The sequence below is a fragment of the Henckelia pumila genome, chromosome 4 (assembly GCF_033568475.1).
Source record: "Henckelia pumila isolate YLH828 chromosome 4, ASM3356847v2, whole genome shotgun sequence".
Taxonomy (NCBI): Eukaryota; Viridiplantae; Streptophyta; class Magnoliopsida; order Lamiales; family Gesneriaceae; genus Henckelia; species Henckelia pumila.
The window spans coordinates 49101057-49114681 of record NC_133123.1 but is presented as its reverse complement, the minus strand read 5'-3'; positions in this window follow the sequence as shown (position 1 = coordinate 49114681).

Here is a 13625-nt window from a genome sequence, read left to right as displayed (position 1 = left end):
ACCAATACAATAGCTGCAAATCTATGTACATCTTTGTACTTCCGGGGTGAATGGAGTACGGAGATGTGTGAGCCTCTGCTAAAATCTCAGCTCTCAACTGATCGACGTTCGGTACCCACATCCTACCACGGTACTGAACGATACCATCCACCACTGTATACAAGAGGTTACCCCTAGCCTCATCTCTCTGTCTCCATCGCTGTAACTCCTCATCAGTAGACTGTCCATCCCTGATCCGATCTCGCAGAACTGGCTGCACCGTCAACACTAACAAGCTCGGTGCATGACCACTCGGATAACACTCCAAGTCAAATCTCTGAATCTCGCTCTGTAGTGGTAACTGTACGGTCAAACATGAGACCACTGACGACTTTCGACTCAAAGCATCTGCTACTACATTAGCTTTACCCGGATGGTAGCTAATGTCACAGTCATAATCTTTCACCAACTCCAACCATCGGCGCTGTCTCATGTTCAACTCCTTCTGTGTGAAGAAGTACTTGAGACTCTTGTGGTCTGTGAAAATCTTTCACTTCTCGCCATACAGATAGTGCCTCCAGATTTTCAAAGCGAAAACCACTGCTGCTAACTCCAAGTCATGCGTCGGGTAATTCTGCTCATGAACCTTCAGCTGCCTCGACGCATACGCAATAACCTTGCCACACTGCATAAGTACTGTGCCTAAAACCAGCTTAGACGCGTCGGTGTACACCACTAACTCCTCGTGTGGTACTGTCACTGCTAACACCGGTGCAGTAGTGAGTGCTTCCTTCAACTGATCAAAGCTCCTCTGACAGTCTGAACTCCAGATAAACTTCGCATTCTTCTTGGTTAAAGAAGTCAAGGGTACTGCACTAGAGGAAAAACCCTTGATGAACTTCCTATAATATCCTGCCAAACCCAAGAAACTACGAATCTCCGAAGCATTCTTCGGAATACCCCAATTCTGCACTGCCTCAACCTTCGACTGATCCACTGCAATCCCATCTCTCGAAATAATGTGGCCAAGAAATGCCACCTGCTCGAGCCAAAACTCGCACTTGCTGAACTTGGCATACAACCGATGCTCCCTCAAGGTCTGCAAGGCTGTCTGTAGATGCTGTCTATGCTCCTCAATGCTCCTAGAGTAGATCAAGATATCATCAATGAAGACTATGATGAACTGATCTAGATACGGCTGAAAAACTCGGTTCATGAGATCCATGAAAACCGCTGGAGCATTGGTCATCCCAAATGGCATCACTAGGAACTCATAATGCACATACCGTGTCCGAAAAGCAGTCTTGGACACATCTGCCTCGCTAACCCGCAGCTGATGATAACCAGATCGCAGGTCGATCTTGGAGAACACTGAAGCTCCCTGCAACTGATCAAATAAATCCTCTATCCTCGGCAGTGGATACTTTTTCTTCACTGTGACCCTGTTGAGCTCTCGGTAATCGATGCACAATCTCATACTGTCATCCTTCTTCTTCACAAATAACACCGGGGCTCCCCATGGAGAAAAGCTAGGACGAACAAAGCCTTTCTCTAATAGCTCCTGAATCTGCTACTTCAACTCTTTCATCTCGGTAGGAGCAAGTCTGTACGGTGCCTTAGAGATAGGCACGGTGTCTGGCACCAAGTCGATGCTGAACTCCACATCTCTCACTGGTGGAATTCCTGCAACATCCTCCGGAAAGACATCCGGAAAGTCACGAACCACCTCTATCTCTGATAATGATCTGCTAGATGGTTCTGAGGTCGTGACAATACTCGCTAGAAACCCCTGGCAACCCCGTCTCAACATCTTCCTCGCCTGAATAAGTGATATCACCCGAGGAAAATCACTGCTCTGAGATGCATGGAAAGTAAACGGGTCGCCCCCTGACGGTTTCACTGACACTGACCTCTGACAAAAATCAATCGAAACTCCATTGACTGTCAACCAGTCCATACCCAAAATCAAATCAAAGCCACTCAATGGCAAAACCACCACATCTGCTAGAATGGAGTGTCCCTGAAGCTCCAACTCCAGTCCTCGAATAACCTTCGAGGTAGAAATAATCTGCCCTGACGGCATAGTAACATCATACCCACTTTCAATAATCTCAGGTGTGATGCCTATCCGCCTGATAAACTCCAGGGAGATAAACGAATGCGTAGCCCCTGAATCTAGCAACGCAAACGTGGAGTTGCCTCCAACTAGAATTCTCCCTGCACGCAGAAAATTCCCAACAAGTCACTACTAATCCTTAATTCTAATCAAAAGTAAAACATGCTTCTTATTCTAACATGGAAAATTATAAAATACTAGGGATAAGATATACCAGTGATCAAGGAGGTGTCTGGGTCTGCCTCCTCTGCCTGCATGACGAACACTCTACCAGCAGTCCAGGCCCGCGCCTGCGCGAATGCACAATGGGCCCCTATAGAAACTACTTCGTATTCGTCCTCGCTTTACGAAAATGATTAACCCAAGTTGTTATAGAAGTCCATTATAGCCCATTTTAAATCCATTTTAAATCCTTGATTTTTCCCATGTGGGATAGGGGTTTCACAATCACCCCTCCTTCAGAACGCGACGTCCTCGTCGCGACCTGAACTCCCGATCCACCAGCACCGGGAATATAGAGGTGGCTCCTACGGGTTCAAGAGGTGGCTCCCGTCATGTAGCACTTTGCCCCGCAGGTTCAAGAGGTGGCTCCCACGTACGTAGCACTTTGTCCCGCATAGCACTTATTTCCCGGGGTCTGCCGGCTGGTGACCTGGCTCTGATACCAACTGAAACGACCCTAACTCTATAATTAATAAATATGCGGAAAATTTTTTTTTAATACTTACTAAATAAAATATGTACATATATGCACAGAATAAAAAGAATTAAAAATAAATAAATAAATAAATAACTCAAATAAAAATGCATTCTTTAATAAAATAAATATCTGAGTCAAATATTGAATTAAAATACTGAATAAATAAAATGATTAAAGTTTGCATGCACTGAAAATATTTCAAACCACAACCACTGAAAATAATTAAATTGTATAACATGCTGAAGTATTCAAAACATGCAATGTGACTCAGACATCTATCACGGTCACGGGGATCACTGTCAGTCTGCTCATACGTCCTCGCCTCCGATGGGTACTACATCCTCTACGTACTCACCTGCACCATACCAGTGTAATGAGCCTAGAAGCCCAACATGCTAACATAACAAGGATTTAAAATAATTTAAATCACTTTAATACTAATACATAACATATAAATGAATGTGCATGCTTAAAATAACATCACGACATAACATAACTTAAATTAACTTAAATATTATAATTATACATAATACATAAACATTGTTGAGCAAATTATTTTCTAACATCGCATGGTTGTATCCATAGTGTAACCTTAAATCATACATCAAATACTGATCAGCGTGGAAACCAACGTACGTGGCGGTGACGAATCACCTCTTAAATTGGCAGAAAACTGCCCTTCAATAGTTCACATATGGGGACTAGTCCCCCTTAAATTGTCACACTACTTCAACTTCCAACATAAAATATTTTCTTTTGCTCAACCCTAAACATTAAATCATGCATAAAAATTATTTCATGAATGCATGTACTTAAATAAAATGTGTGTCCTTCATATATATTTAATTTAATTTCATACTAACATATAGATATTAAAAATAACTTCCATGCATAAAAATAATTAAATATATATTCAGGACACATGCAAATTTCTCATGGATTATACTGAACTGCTGGCCCTAACACTCAAGCCCATTTACTTAAATCTGGCCCATTAACACTGAGACTGGCCCATTAACATACTTAAGTCCAATAAAAATTATTCTAAGCCCAATTAAATAATTAAAGCCCATTAAAACATTCTAGGCCCAATAACAACTTAATCTGGCCCAATGGGCCCAAAATCCCAAAGACTTGCCCAATAACTTTCATGGGCCCTAAAGCCCATAAAAATTAGTGGGCTCACTTAATTAAATTAATTAAGCCCAAATAATTAAATTCAACCCAAAATAATTAAATGAAGCCCAATAAAATTTTAAGATTTAATTAGGCCCATTAAACCTTTAATTAAACTTAAAACTTAAAAATAAAAATACCCGAGTCCAACTAACTTAACCCGGACCCGGAACCAACTAACTTAACCCACTTACTACCAGACCCGACTCGGACCCACGACCCGACCCGGAACCCCCCTGAAACCCTAAACCCGTAGCCAAAACCCCAACCCACTTCCCTTGCTGCGCCGCACGGGCAGCAGGCCTTCATAGCCTGCTGCCGCCCCGCTCCGGCCACGACCGATCGGAGCGCCGCCGGCAGGACCTTCCCAGGGTCCTGCCGGTTCGAACCATACCCTGGCTCGAGCCCCATGCACCCAGCCCTATGAACCCGAGTCCCTCTTCCAAAACCCTACCTGCGCACCCCTCTCGGCCGAACTGCTCCAACCTTGGTTCTAGGCTCGTTTGGCTCGAACCACTCGAGTCAATCCAGCCTATACCCCTTCTACACAACCTCCTAGACCCGACCAGCAGCTAGACTCGATCCAAGCATGACAAAAACGTGAGATGAATGAACAAGGAATACACAAACTTCAAACCACATAACTAATTGTTTTCTGAAAATTCTTTGAAGGAGAATGATGCTCACGCACACACACACGTATAAACACTGATATAGTACGTTAAAATAAAAAGAATCATGCCTTGCACCGTAGTTTGAAGAGAAAGGAGTGCGTAGAACAATTCCGGAACGACGGGGCGATGACAACCGACTTGGAAACTTCAAAATCGAGCTATGGAGGCTGAAAACTCGAAGAGCACGATGGAGATGGGGGTGAGAAACTGATGGAGGCGGCTAAGTGATCGGTTGAAGGGTTTAGGTAGGTTAGGTTTAGGTTTTTAATTTAATTAAAATAGGTTTTAGGATAATTAAAATAATTAAAAGTTTTAAATATAAAATATAAAATTTAAAACTCCAAATAAAAGTTAAAATCTGATAACTTAAATTAAAAATATAAAAATCCCGAAATTACAAATTAAGGGAATTTTAAAAATAATTAAAAGTCATTAAAATGGCTAAATTTGGATAAAAATGGACTCCTAAAATTATATAAAATTAAATACTAAAAATATTGAGGTAATAAAACTCAAAATAATATTTTTGGGCTCTTAAAAGGCTCATGAAATAAATTGGATAGAAAATTGTCATCTCGTCCGTCCACGGTCCCGTCTACGCGATAAAATAATTAAAATACTAAAAATCCTAAAAATCACTAATTATGGGTTAAATGCTTAAAAATAAATTAAATCATGCACAAATAATTCACATAATTATTTAACCCATAAGTCACAAATTTAAATAATTAAATACCCTAATTATGCATGCGGATTTACATATTTAAAATACCGGGTGTTACAAGATAGCTCAGTATGCAAATGAATGCAGCATAAATCAATGACATATAAATCATGCAGTCACATAATACATGCATACTTAGTCAGGATATCTCGAACAGTACTTCCGTACCTCAAAACAGTGCAAGCTCTACCAACTCTAGGTTCACGCCTATAGTCTGCTCTACACTGCCAAATGATACTACTATCATTAAAGTGCTCTAAAAGCCTTAACTAAGCTATTGCATACTCCTAAATATTTATAGGAAGCAAAAGCTATACCTTTGTCCGTCGTTAGCCCTTTGATGTCGATGCCTCCAGAACTTGGGCACAACTCTGATACGACTATCGAACGCCTCGACGCCTCCCGGGTCAAGCCTAGGAAGGCTAGAACAACTCGAATACGACTAGAGTAGAGAGGAAATCCGGAATTGGCAATTGAAACTGAATTCTCGGCCTTCTATTTATAGACAATGATCGGAGCTTCCGATCCTCGATCGGAACGTCCGAACCTCGATCGGAACGTCTGATCCTGCCATCGGAGCTTTCGAAGATCGTGATCTGCCACGTGTCAAAATATCACTTGTTGACTTTGGATAGGGGTGATCGGAGCTTCCGATCCTGATCGGAGCTTCCGATCTTGCCACACGTCACGCCTTACATAATACCATCGGAGCTTCCGATCCTGCATCGGGGCTTCCGATCCTGTTCGGAACTTCCGAACTCACTTTCGGAGCTTCCAAACTCTATCCAAGTAATTATGATTAATTCCTTAATTACTGATTTTGGTTACGGGCTACTACATGTCTTGTTTAGAACTCTTCCAAGAGACAGCACCGCCATTGAGCACGAATACAAATCCAGAGGTTGATTTCGAGTCATCCACGTCGCTTTGGAAGCTAGAGTCAGTATAGCCTTCCAATTTTAATTCTCCTCCCCCATAAACTATAAACATATTCTTAGTCCTTCTCAAGTACTTAAGAATATCCTTTGCAGCTTTCCAATGTATTTGGCCAGGGTTAGCCTGATATCTGCTCGTGACACTCGGAGCAAAAGCTACATCAGACCTGGTAGATATCATCCCATACATAATACAACCATTTGCTGATGCATATGGTATGTGTGTCATTTTCTCTATTTCCTCGTCAGTATTTGGAGACATCGACTTGGATAGAGAAACTCCATGACACATAGGTAGATGTCCTCTCTTTGACTCATCCATAGAGAACCTCTTCAATATGGTATCGATGTAGGTCGCTTGAGTGAGTCCTATCATTCTTTTAGATCTATCCCTATAGATCTGTATCCCAAGTTAAATCATATTCAAATTAAGTGCACAAAATTCACTTATCATAGCTTATCATTATTCTCAAATATAACCAACATGTGAACATGAGGCAGTCCTCTTTTTTGGTACTTATGACATATGAGTACGACCGAACCTTTCCTAAAACTCCTCTATCTACAATATGTTTCTTGAATTCTTCAAATTTTGCTCTAAAAATCCTTGTAATCAAATCTGGGCGGTCATGGGGAGATTGTACGGGATGGAGATGTTCTTTTATCTCATTCCAATTGGGATTGCATGTCATTGTAAGCATTAGATCCGATTTCTCATATGTTTTTACCAATGTCATGAAATCTTGATACTGTTGTTACATATCACTTGGTATTCCAGTGAAAAATTCTGGAAGTACTATCCGATGACTGACATTACCTGAATGACATATGTGTTTTATATTATCTATATTATCTAAAAAAATAGAGTGAAAATGATATTGTACACATTAAATAATGATACCTGCATTTTTCTTTCCGCCATCTAAATAATCTTGTAGTCCTTGATAAAGGTCAGACCAAATGTTTCGTTGGTTTGTACGTGCCCATCTCAGTCTATGTGTTTTGATTTTTACGTAATTATCAACTACGCATTATTGAACAAACGGCCTCCTCTAAGCAGTAATTATGAAGAATTATGTCGTATCTATCATAAAAGTTTATTTCAAATGAATTTATTGGTATACATAGAAATGAATAAAACGTAGAATGTAATGCGTAGTTTTCGCTAACTTGCATCATGTATGCATAGTAGTTTAAGCATGTTACCCGAGTACCATCCATATTTCGGCTATTTGTATCCCAACCATATGTATCATGTGGCAAACTGAGAGGGTATTGTAACGGATCATAATACCCAACGATATCCTTAATATTCATAAGATTTCCATTGAACCCTTGGATAACAATGTCACGACTACTGAAGTTGCATTCTTCATCAACATTGACAGCTGCAACTTGAGAAGCTGTCGGTAGGCTGTATTGATACTCATTAGGTTTTGTTGTTTGATGATAAGCCGACAACTATGTATATCTTGACGTCGACCAATTTGTCAAAAGACGTATACAAATGGATTGCATTGATCCAGGATGTTTTGTATTTTCATCAACAAATCTGGTCTGAGTTCTTGATTCTCTTGCATCATGTTATCTATTTCGTGATTTGTGTCTACAATCCACATCTGCATGTACTTTGGCCAACAATTCTCATTAGGCAAAAGACTTCCGATGGAGTGATATATCAACCCATGTGCGAGAAAAATGTAAATTCCATTTGCACCGGTTGCCAAAGTTTCATCTATGTTGACTCTCATGGATGTGAAAGAGAATACATGATTATATGCCCTTATGAACTGCATAAAATGTCTATCTTGTTCATTATTGGCCGCGTACAATTCTTGCAATTCCATTGGAGAAGGAATATGTTCAAGTTTTGTATGTCCATTTATGCACCATAGTTGATATTTTTCCCCATGACACAGTAGAGCTTGACAATGTACACAAATAATTGGTGTAGACAATTGCCACCAAATATGATGTTGACATTCATTGAAATTTATTGCTATGTTACGATGTAGACATGGACGTGGATCTGGAATATCCTAGAAAAATCACAGCCCTCCTGACCCGTCGACCACTGTAAGTTATTGTAGTGACCCGCTCCGGATTCACCTACTAATCAAGCTTAAACATGCAATAAATACCTTAAAGCACAATAATCAATTAAAACCAGTGGAAACTCAAACAATACAACAATACCACCAGCGGAATACAACCGGTACCAAAATCAACTGTATATAATTTTTATACAACCCGATCGAATGACAGTACAAAATACACAAACTAAAACCTGGTACGAAACAATCCCCTCACCACTACAACTCAATGACCGCTACCTCTCGGTTCATCCAACCTAAGCCCTACCTCGTGTAATGGGATGTCCAGAACCAAAAACCGAATACGTGAGCTAACAACGCTCAATAAAAAAGTATGAGCATACACATGCTATAAATGATAATGCACATGAATGGGTACCGAAAACCTATCACGGTAGAAAAGGATGCTCAGACAAAAGACTCAATGGTATGTAGCACGTTGAGCCGTTGCATCAGGATCTGGCTCCCATACAAGAAATAATACGTCGATATAGGTGACCTGATACGAATCCATGGATTTAACCATCCACTCAATAACTCGGGGCTAAGTGACCCCACTACTGGTAATATCAAAGTACAGGCTCAACATGATAATGCATGCAACATAATAATCGTGACATAATATATGCTCATAAGTCATGCCATATAAACCATGCAAACATAGAACATGCATACTCAACCATGATATCTTTGATAGTACGTCGGTACCTCTAATCAAGCAACTAAAGAAACCTAGCCACTCGGGTACTAAAGGCCAAGCCTATAAGAAGATAATCTCCATATCACTTATTGTCTACTAAAAGCCTTTACTAGAATAATAGCTACTCATAGGAGCTAATCAGAGTCTAGACTTAGACATGCATCCGTCGTTAGCTCTTTGATGGAAATGGCCTCAAAATCTAGGCAAAACTCCGCTATAATCCCGGTAGCGCCTCGCTATCGACTAACCCTCAAGACGATGCCCAAAAGACTTCAAAAAACACCAAAAACGGGAGAGAGAGAGAGAGAGAGAGAGAGAGAGAGAGAGAGAAATAGAGATAGAGAGAGAGAGAGAGAGAGAGTAAAGAGTGAATTGGTGAGTGAAAGTGAATCCCTCGGCTATTTATAGACAATGATCGAAACCACCAATCCTACGTTTGGAGCTTCTGAACTGCCTTCGGAGCTTCCGATATCTAGCCACCGAGCACGTGTTCCTGATTGGACAACACACTGTTGTCGATGGATTTCAGACTTTCCGAACTTGTGTTCAGAGCTTCCGAACCCTCTCGAGTCAAATCACCAATCAAAAAGCCCATACTTTCTTATCATAAGGCGATCGGACCTTCCGATTGTGAGTTTAGAGCTTTCTAAGTCACCCTCTGCCTCCGAAGTACATCACTGCTTCTGAACTGGTTTGATGCGTCCAAACTATTCTTCGAAGCTTCCAAATTGTCCAATAAATTGAAACCATTGGAACTATTTTTGGTCATTCTGAATCTGAATTTCAACTCCTTAAATCAAATTGGAAATCCTTTAATCATGTTTTGATCAATTAAACACATTTAGGTAGTTGATTAACGTAATTAGAAATGGGGCTACTACATTCTCCTCAAATTAAGAGATTTCGTCCTCGAAATCCAGACTATGATAATCAGAACAAAACATCAGTGAAAACAAGTTATCAATACAATACAACATTTTAAAATTATAACTGAACTGCACAAAGGAAAAACAATCAAAACAACTCCAGATGTTCAGAACGCATAAGAATCTCTAACTCCCAAGTCGCCTCTTCATTGCCTCAATGCTGCAACTTAACTAGAAGAATGTGTTTATTCTAAAGAACCTTTTCTTTCCTTTCAATAATCCTAAGCGGTCTCTCCACGTATGACAAATTGGGTTCTAACTGAACCTTTGTTGGATGCAGAATGTGCGAGTCATCTACAATATACTGACGAAGCAAGGACACGTGGAACACATTGTGAATGCTAGAGAGATATGGTGGTTTGCCAAGCGGTAAGCCATATCTCTGACTTTCTCTAGTATCTCAAACCGACCAATGAACCTTGGTGTTAAATTTCCCTGTAGACCGAACCTCATTAATTTTTGGAACAGTAAAACATGCTCTCCTGTCTCAAAAAACAACGGTATGCACTCTGTGTTGGCATAACTGGTCTATCCTGTTCGGTCCTGACCCTTTTCTTGATTGACTCAAATTTATCCACGATCTGTTGGATCATTCTTGTCCCTCAACCTGTCGTTCCCCTACTTCATCCCAAAATAAAGATGTAAGACAATGACGACAATAAAGAGTCTCAAATGGTGTCATGCTAATACTGCGATGATAGTTGTTGTTATACACAAACTCTATCATCAACAAATGTTCCTGCAAGGATAAACCAAAATCCATCACTGATGTTTTTCTCAGCATATACTCTAACGTCCGAATAGTCCTTTTGGGCTGACCATCATTCTCTAGATGATACGCGGTACTCAAACTCAAGGTAGTACCCCAAGAGTCGCTGAAAGCTATCCCATAATTGTGAGGTGAACCTCGGATCTCTATCACTGACTATTCTAAAAATTACTCCATGCAAACGCACAATCTCCTAGATGTACAACCTCGTCATGAGATCAAAATTGAACTCGCGATTGTACGGAATAAAATGTGCAGACTTGGACAATCTATCCACAATCACCCAAATGACATCAACCTGCCTACCGGAAATCGGAAAGTGGGTGAAAAAATCCATATTCACATGGTCCCACTTCCACTCTGGAATCTCTAAACTCTACATCAGGCCACCTGCTCGAAGATTCTCGGCCTTGAACTGCTGACAAATAAGGCATCGAGATACATATTGGAAAATATTACGTTTCATACATTTCCACCAGAATCTCGTACGTAGATCCTTGTACATATTTTTACTGCTCGGGTGCATGGAGAATCTACTACGATAAGCCTGAGACAAAATCTCATCATGCAAGCTCGAATCATCGGGCACGACTGCTCTACCAGACAAACAAAAAAATTCGTCTGTCTGAAAATGGAAACCAAAGGTGTTGTCTCCCTGATCAAGGTTGTCTAACTTTTTCATCTTCATATCTGCAGACTGAGCTTACCGGATATGGGTAAACAATGCTGGCTCAGGTAACACTGAAAAGACTCAGATCCCCTACTGTCCTTTCTTGTGTCGGAACATGAAATCCAAAGAACAACATTCCTGAACTGCACTGGATACTGCACTAGTGCAAAGATGTAACGCCCCAATTTTATCTTAATTGAGTTTATTTGAGATAATCGGAGATTACAGAGTTCAAAAGCCGAATTGATTTTGATCAGGGTCTATTTTTCAATTTTTGGAATTTTCAGGGACTAAAATGAAAATATCAAGTTTATTAGATATTTATAAGGAATTTACTTGACTCCATCACCTCCACCTCCTCCCCTTGGCCGTTCCCACCATTGAAGACGCCTCTAAGTTCTTTCAAGCTTTCAGATTTCAGTTTCCGATCGATCCGTCCGTTGGAATTTATTTCTGAAGGCAGATTAGCGATCACAGCAGCGAGAGCTTCGTTCTATCGTAAGTATTTCTCCAATCAGTTGTACTTCTATTTTCGGATATTGTTAGAATCGATTGAGTTTCGGTTATGTTGTTCTTGAACGAGTTCTTATCGTTTATTCTCAGTCGGTTTTGAATTAGAGCGTCGTTCGGAATTGTCATGATTTTTGGAAGCCTAATTCGAAAATGTAGATTTTGAGATGTGTTGGATTTGAGTTGTTATTGTTGTTTTAGCATTGATTTGAGTTGTTCACAATGTTGTACTGCTGTCTGTGTTTCCGGTTTGATCAGTTATAGTCGTTATGCCGCCGGTTTGAGTTTTGGATTTCGAACCGTTTTGAGTTGTAGAACTTTGGCATTTGGGTTGTTCGTCGTTGTTGATCTTCTTTTGTCTCTGAACATATTCGTTTGAAGTTCCCAGAGTTAGCAGCAATCGATCGTCAAAGTGTTGGACGAAGAGCGGTAAAGAGCTTACCTTGAGCGTTTGTTGTTGTTAGGTTGTATAGATTTTGATATAGCCTCTTTTGAAGCTTATCCAGAGTTGGAGCTACTCGAATTGAAAGGTACAAGCAGACATCGTTTTAGCGGGATAGCACACTCGAGACAGTTGGTCCTTGAGTTTCCCTTAAAATCACATACTTGCATAAATACTTGTCCTAGAATGTGGGACTTGTATTTTGTTGTTTGAGCTTTAATTATATGGCTTAAATGCTTTATGTTTTCTTATGCATTCATCTTGAGCCAAATCTTTGATTTCAGCGGGCAGAACAGCCCTTTTTGTTTAGACGTTTTGGGAGATACACTACGAGTGGCCTGGGTTGTAGAAGTTCACCTAGTGTCATCATACTCCTTATAGTCGCACCAAAGTCTAGAGGATGGAGACACGGGGCACCACCTCGATCGGGAGAGTCAGTAAGTTGTTACGTGATACCGATCGAGCGAGGCTCTATTAAAATAAATTTATTTATTGCTTTTAATCTTGGATCTTGTATGCTTATTTATTGTTTAATCCGAGATTAGATGTTTAGAACCGAGGTCCAACATTAATTGGTATCAGAGCGATAAGATCTTGGATTGAACTAGAAGTGAGCGAGATAGTTCGAGTCCGCGTTTTTTAGCTCCTCGCATGTGTTTGAGTTATTTGTTTGATTATTTAAATTAAATGCGAGCATGCTTTATTATTTGAGCATTATTTGAATTACATGATTATGTGATTAATTTATAAAGCATGGACTACTTGAGATATAACTGTTTTTGTTATCGACTGGTATCCGATTTATGAGAGGTTGAAAGGGCACCTCTTTGTATCGATTGAGATATCTTGTGTCCTAACCTTTGATTATCAGATGGGTCCTCGTCGAGTAATTAACAGAAACCCTTCGCCAGTTACTCCTCCAAACGATCAAGCTAGTACAGAAACTGTTCAGATGGATGCCACATCGACACCTATGGAAACCTTGCTGAAGAGGTTTCAGTCGTTTAATCTGCCTATCTTGCAGGGTACAGAGAATCATGTTGACTGTGAGAGCTGGTTGAACGACATTGATCAGTTGTTCAATTCCCTTAATTATTCAGATGACCGCCAAACCAGGTTAGTCATTCATCAGCTTAGTGGTGTTGCTAAGAACTGGTGGATCACGACGAAGAGAGCCATGGATAATCGAGGTACAGTTATTAATTGGACTC